Source organism: Schistocerca nitens, chromosome 8 (assembly GCF_023898315.1).
Source record: "Schistocerca nitens isolate TAMUIC-IGC-003100 chromosome 8, iqSchNite1.1, whole genome shotgun sequence".
NCBI lineage: Eukaryota > Metazoa > Arthropoda > Insecta > Orthoptera > Acrididae > Schistocerca > Schistocerca nitens.
In genome coordinates this window covers 381,513,598-381,520,612 of record NC_064621.1, presented here as the reverse complement: position 1 = coordinate 381,520,612, position 7,015 = coordinate 381,513,598, and positions in this window count along the sequence as shown.

Here is a 7,015-nt window from a genome sequence, read left to right as displayed (position 1 = left end):
ATGTTCAACTTGTGCTTGAATGTTGGCTTGAATGTTGATTATGTAGTGAACGCGTTGACCCTTCAGGTGAATTTATATGCTTTGTCGTTCTGTGGTATATTTGTCACCCGTAACGATTTTTTTCCAGAAAATAATTGTTCAAATTTTGCATTTCAGTCAATTCGCGGCAGGCGTCCACGCGTCACTGTTTTTGTTCAGGAGTAAATGTCAGCAGGACAAACTTCGAACACACTTTCCTCATCTTCAAAACATATTAGAGAATCTGTTGAAAACTTGCTTTGGGGATGCCGCTCCATTGCCATTCGTGACGCAATAACACAGACATACTGAGGCCGCGCGTTCGCTACTTTACCCCGCTTGCTCGCAGATAACTGGTCGAGTGCTCATCTGGTGTCTACAGTTGTTAGTTCAAGCTGCCAAAGTAGTTACTGCGGTGACGTTTCTTATAAAACAGGAATAAAATCAGTCTCGTAACTATCTTGATGGACTGTGTACTCCGTATGCACGTATTTTCTTCATTATGCAGCAGTGCGGAAAAGAGTTGAACGCTTTCTGAAAGTCACATTGCACTTCCATCCTCTGAGATAGCTATCGAGTCATGCACTTACGTTGAGCGTTTAACAAACTGATACCATGTGATCAATCCACGTTATAAGGAGCACATGTTGCACTTGGCACAGGTAGGATATATTAAGGAATGTACCAGAACTTCCACCGGGAGAAGATAAAGGAGGTGCCACTTGAAACATACCTTAATGCTGCTCTCGGGCCAACAGGTAGCAAAGTATTTGACTGTTAATGAAATAAATGCGGAGAATGCAAAGCAAAGCAGGGAACTTCCAGTTGGCGTAGAACTTTGTTCCAAGACGGAGTTGCCGCACGCCCTGTGGGGGCACGGAACTCAGGCAACAAACTCCGGTCGCGCGAGAAAGACGAGGAACCGTGCGACAGACTGAGCGGCCGCTACTGCTGACCGAACTGCAGGTCTGCCAGGCGAGCAGACTAAGCGACTGCGCAAAACACGATCACTTTAAGCTGATCATCAGCTACGCAGAAACGTTTCTACTTATCTAACAATAATTCTTCAACACGTGATGGAACTTCGCAACGTATCGTTTTTATTTGGACGTAAAAATATAGTTTCTGGTAAATTCGTACTAGCTAACACCAATTTATCATCTACACTAACGTATGTCTGCAATAAATAGGGCTAATAAGACAATCTTTGTATACATTTCTCACTTATTCATTCAAGACAAACACACTATAAGGAAAAAGAAAAAAGAAGAAAAACAAGACGCACCAGGAAGGAATTATCCGAAAAGGAAAAAAATCGACAGACGAGATGTATATGTACAATTTCAGAAAAAACTGAATGATTTATTCATGAGAAAGAGCTTCAGAAATTGAGCAAGTCAATAATGTGTTGGTCCACCTCTGGCCCTTACGCAAGCAGTTATTAGGCTTGACATTGATCGATAGAGTTTTTGGATGTCCTCTTGAGAGATATTGTGCCAAACTGGCGCTTTAGTTTATCACAGTCCCGACTGGTTGGTGGTCCCTGGCCGTAATGCTCCAAACGTTCTCGATTGGGAGATATGGCAAATGTCGTAAGCCGAGCTTGTAATCCACGACTGTCCAGACACGACTTTGCTAGTCACTGGGGCTCATTTCGAAGCGGGTCTAGCCGGTCGTGGTGGCCGGGCGGTTCTAGGGGCTACAGTCTGGAACCACCGCGACCGCCACGGTCGCAGGTACGAATCCTGCCTCGGGCATGGATGTGTGTGATGTCCTTAGGTTGGTTAGGTTTAAGTAGTTCTAACTTCTAGGGGCCTGATGACCTCAGATGTTAAGTCCCATAGTGCTCAGAACCATTCATTTTTTTTTTTTTTTCGAAGCGGGTCTCACCACTGAAGACAATTAGTCAATTAGCTTCCAGAGCGAAGTCGTGTCTGGAGACACCACTGACAGCGGTGGGATACCAAGCTGACTGTCACCCTGCATATCACCCGACAACCAGGAGTGATGGTCTGGGGCGACATTTCTTTTCATAGCAGCATCCTTTTGCTCGTCATCCGTGCACCCTTGCAGCAGAGCGGTCGTCGACGATATTCTACGCCCCTTTTAATTGCCCATCTTGGAAAGCCGTCCTAGGCTTACATTTCAGCAAGACAATGCCTGCCGCACAAGGCGAGTTTCTACTGCTTGTCTTAGCACTTGCCAAATCCTGTGTCACCGGAACTATCCCCAACTGAGAACATTTGTTGCATTATGGGGAGGGCCCTCCAACCATTTCAGGATTTTGACAATCTAACGGGCCAATTGGACATCCAACAACTCTATCTTTCAGCGCCAATCCGATTAAGTGGTTGCACAAGAGCCAGAGGTGAACCAATGCGTTATTCACTTTCCAATTAGTGAAGTTATTTATCTTCAGCAAATCATCCAAGTGTTCTGAAATTGAAATCATTTGTTTCTTTGTACATGTCCATCACATCTAGCAATTTTAGCCCCAGTCGGATAATTCCTTCGCGATGCATCCTTTTTTGTCGAGCGTATTATACATTCAATTTTTAGTATTGCAGTAATAATTTTTCTGTAGGAAATCGTTTCATATTACATCATTCAAAATTTTTTTACATGTATTTCAGATTGTAAAGGCAACATTTCTAATAATTTTAGATGTCATTAGAGCCGGCCGAAGTGGCCGTGCGGTTAAAGGCGCTGCAGTCTGGAACCGCATGACCGCTACGGTCGCAGGTTCGAATCCTGCCGCCGGCCGAAGTGGCCGTGCGGTTAAAGGCGCTGCAGTCTGGAACCGCAAGACCGCTACGGTCGCAGGTTCGAATCCTGCCTCGGGCATGGATGTTTGTGATGTCCTTAGGTTAGTTAGGTTTAACTAGTTCTAAGTTCTAGGGGACTAATGACCTCAGCCGTTGAGTCCCATAGTGCTCAGAGCCATTTGAACCATTTTTCGAATCCTGCCTCGGGCATGGATGTTTGTGATGTCCTTAGGTTAGTTAGGTTTAACTAGTTCTAAGTTCTAGGGGACTAATGACCTCAGCAGTTGAGTACCATAGTGCTCAGAGCCATTTTTAGATGTCATTAGAACCACAATGAGACAAAAATTATTACCTCTTCTATCTATATTTATTTAATATCTCGTACCTGAAAATTTCTATTATTAAAAAATTAGTACGATTTCTCATTTTACCACAATTTTCTAAATCTCACATTTTGGTAATTTGACGTAAATAACATTACCATGATTTCTTCAGGACATTTTGAGGACTGTGAAGACAAATAGTAGTCACTAAAAAATAATAATAAAAGTTTGGTTACCTTACCAATTTTCAAGTAAAAGAGTTGGTGTGCCGTAGCTGAATTGTAATCAGCAAAGATGACTGAAAATTGCATGGATATTAAAATTACGCTAATGGGACCACATGACTTAATATTCATTTACCCTGATATATCAGTACATATACAACTATAAAAAACTTCAACGTAAAACAAAGATATTCAAACACTCAAATATTCAAGGGGGCCGCCTTTTAAGTTCACGCCATGTGCAAGTTCAAAATAGTAGTCGGTTTCTAGACTGAATTTGGGACAACGAAATTCTCAGAACATTCAACATCTTAACTTTTTTTGTCCTGTCTGTCTCAATTGCTTGCACCTCTATGTTAATAATTTTAAGTTTACGTCCGTCTCTTGCTGACAGTACGGGTAATGTAACGGATGATGATAAACAGAAGGCCGAAATTCTAAACCTAGTTTTCAAAACCTCGTTTACGGTAGAGGACTGTAGCACCATTCCCCATTTCAGTTATCGAACAAACGGCTGACATGGTGTTTAGTATATCTGGGATTGTAAAACAGTTAAGATCCTTAGACGCCAGGAAGGCATCTGGCCCAGACGGTATAACCGTAAGATTATATCTTGACTATGCTACAATTATAGCACTATCCTTATCCATCATCTATCAGAGATCAGTGGAACAGCGGAAAGTTCCACGGGACTGGAAGAAGGCCCAGGTCATAGCAATTTATAAAAAGGGTCGAAAATCGGATGCACGTAATTACCGGCCAATTTCACTGATATCGATTTGTTGTAGAATCGTGGAACATATTTTGTGTTCAGACATAATGATCTTTCTAGACTCTGAGAAGCTCATCTGCAGAAACAAGCACGGTTTTAGAAACCAGCGGTCATGCGAGACACAGCTGGCCCTCTTTGGGAATGATATACAACAGGCTCTAGATACCGGCTCGCAGGTTTATGCCATATTTCTCGACTTTCGAAAGGCGTTCGACTTTGTTTCGCACTGTCGCTTGCTCCAAAAAGTGCTCGCTTACGGTCAATGCGATGACATATGTGGTTGGATAGAAAGTTCTCTAACAGACAGAGTGCAGTATGTTGTCCTGAATGGGATGACTTCAACAGACACAATCGTAACTTCAGGTGTGCCCCAGTGCAGCGTAATAGGTCCGCCGGCCGGAGTGGCAAAGCGGTTCTAGGCGCTACAGTCTGGAACCGCGCGATCGCTACGGTCGCAGGTTCGAATCCTGCCTCGGGCATGGATCTGTGTGATGTCCTTAGGTTAGTTAGGTTTAAGTAGTTCTAAGTTCTAGGGGACTGGTGACCTCAGAAGTTAAGTCCCATAGCGCTCAGAGCCATTTGAACCATTTTTTCGTAATAGGTCCGCTGCTTTTTAACGATTTACATAAACGATCTGATTGATGATATTGACAGCATCATTAGACTATTTGCCGATGATGCTGTAGTCTACAGGAAAGTAGTATCACACGTAAGTTGTGAACAAATCAATGAGGATTTGCAGAAAATAAATGCGTGGTGTAATGACTGGCAGTTATCTCTAAATATTAGTATGTGTGACCTACTGCGTATAGCAAAGCGAAAATCCCCATTAATGTACGAGTACAAAATAAATGCCCAGTTTTTGGAAGCTGTAACATCCGTCAAGTATCTGGGTGTAGCTATTCGAAATGATCTCAAATGGAATGATAAGATTACACAAGTAACGGGCAAGGCAAACTCTAGATTGCGGTTTATTGGTAGAATCCTGAAACGACGCAGTCCTTCAACAAAGACAACTGCTTACAATACGTTAGTTTGTCCAGAGTATTATTCGTCTGTATGGGACCATTACCAGTTGGGTCTCATTCAAGAGATTGAGAAGGTGCAAAGAAGAGCAGCAAGATTCGTGACTGGTAAATTTAGCCATCGCGAGAGCGTTACAAATCTCATAGAAAGTTTGAAGTGGGATACACTTGCAGATACACGACGCGCTAAACGTAAGGGGCTGCTCACTAAATTCCGAAATCCTTTATTCGCCGAGGATGTAGAGCATATATTATTACCACCAACTTTCAAATCGCGCAGTGATCAACATTCGAAGATAAGGGAAATTGAAGCTCGTACTGAGGCGTTCAGACAGTCGTGCGATCTGCGAGTGGAATAGAGAGGGGGAAATATGACTTTGGCGCGAATTGTGCCCTCCGCCACACTCCGCTTGGTGGCTAGAGGAGTATATATGTAGATGTTTATGTAGATTGAATAAAACCAACTTTACGTATAGCCTTTTTTTTTTAGGTAGCATCAGTGGCAGGGACTGCAGATATGCTCCAAATGTGTGCTTGTTTGGCTCGTTTTAAAGATGCTCCTTCTGCTTCCAGTCATACGAAATTTCAGTACCATAGCACTGAAAATGCGTATACCCGTTTTCTTTAGCTCTCAGATGAAATGTATATTAAAATGCGTGAACGATTGTCGACGATTGCAAATGTTTCAAAACATGAACAGGCCGACCACACGATCCGATCCAAGACATATCGGCGCAAGACTCCCTTGAATTCCATGCGCAGAGTATAGAATTTTTTTCAGACGACACTCACTGACACGGCCATTAACGTCACTACAGGTTGTTTTCCTTCTAGTCGTTGTCAGACAGTGTGGGCGCTACTTACGGGGTACTCATAATCATTTTCATTTCGCCCACTTAACTGACACCTGGAGCACAAACTCATTTCCGAAAATGTTAAATCATGATTTCTATATCGCGCCATATATTCTGCACATCGGCAAAGTTTCAACATGTTCAATAAATAGATTTCCAAAAAAAATTGAAGGAGTTGTGTGACATAATCTAGAGTTAGTAGGCATGTTTCTACATCTGTAAGACGATGATTGTTCAAATTGCGCGCCAGTCGCATAAGAGTGGCGCTAGTAACGCTACATGAGGACGCAAATCAGGTTTTGCTTCAGATACACGTTATGTCTGTCGTGAGCGCTAGTTACCTGTGATCGTGCAATGTTAATCATTTAAATATGTTCCCTAGACAAATGTGTTGCCGAAATTCCATTCCTCTACATTTATTACTGAGCCGTGCGCGGCTCGCGGTCATGTCGTTTATTGCTCGTCATGTTGCTTTTGTGGATCTGTTGAAACCGTTTTCCTTTGAATTCGATTTACTGGCGTCACTAGGTTGCTGGTTTCCTTGCCCGTAAGTGAACTGTTGTGCCATCTCTGGAGCGACCGCTAGTATTTCCGGGTCGTCGTCTGTCGGGAGTTCAGTGTGGACGCAGCAGCTCTGAAGTTCAGTCGGGGACGCAGCGCCAGTGCTGATAGCCAGTGCTCGCCGACCGCAGGCGACACACATGAACTGTCCGACATAAGGAGACTGGAGCGGGACGACGGTTGGTTGGTCGTTCGGTTAGTCGTCTCATCGGGCGACGTGTATTTGGTCTTTTGACCATTTCTGAGCCTCGTCACTTGGTCATCTTGCCGGACGTGGGTCGGTTCCTCCCTTGTGCAGAGATTTTGTGGCCAATGCGCAAGAGTTACCTCTACATGGTTTGGTTCGAGCAAGTGTGCCCGGGTCGCCGTGTCTCCGAGTTCCCAACGGACATGGAGTTGAGTCGGGTTGGAGCTGCAGTCAGCTTCGGACAGCCAAGACTCGCTCGACCGTTGCCGACACACGTAACGTGAGT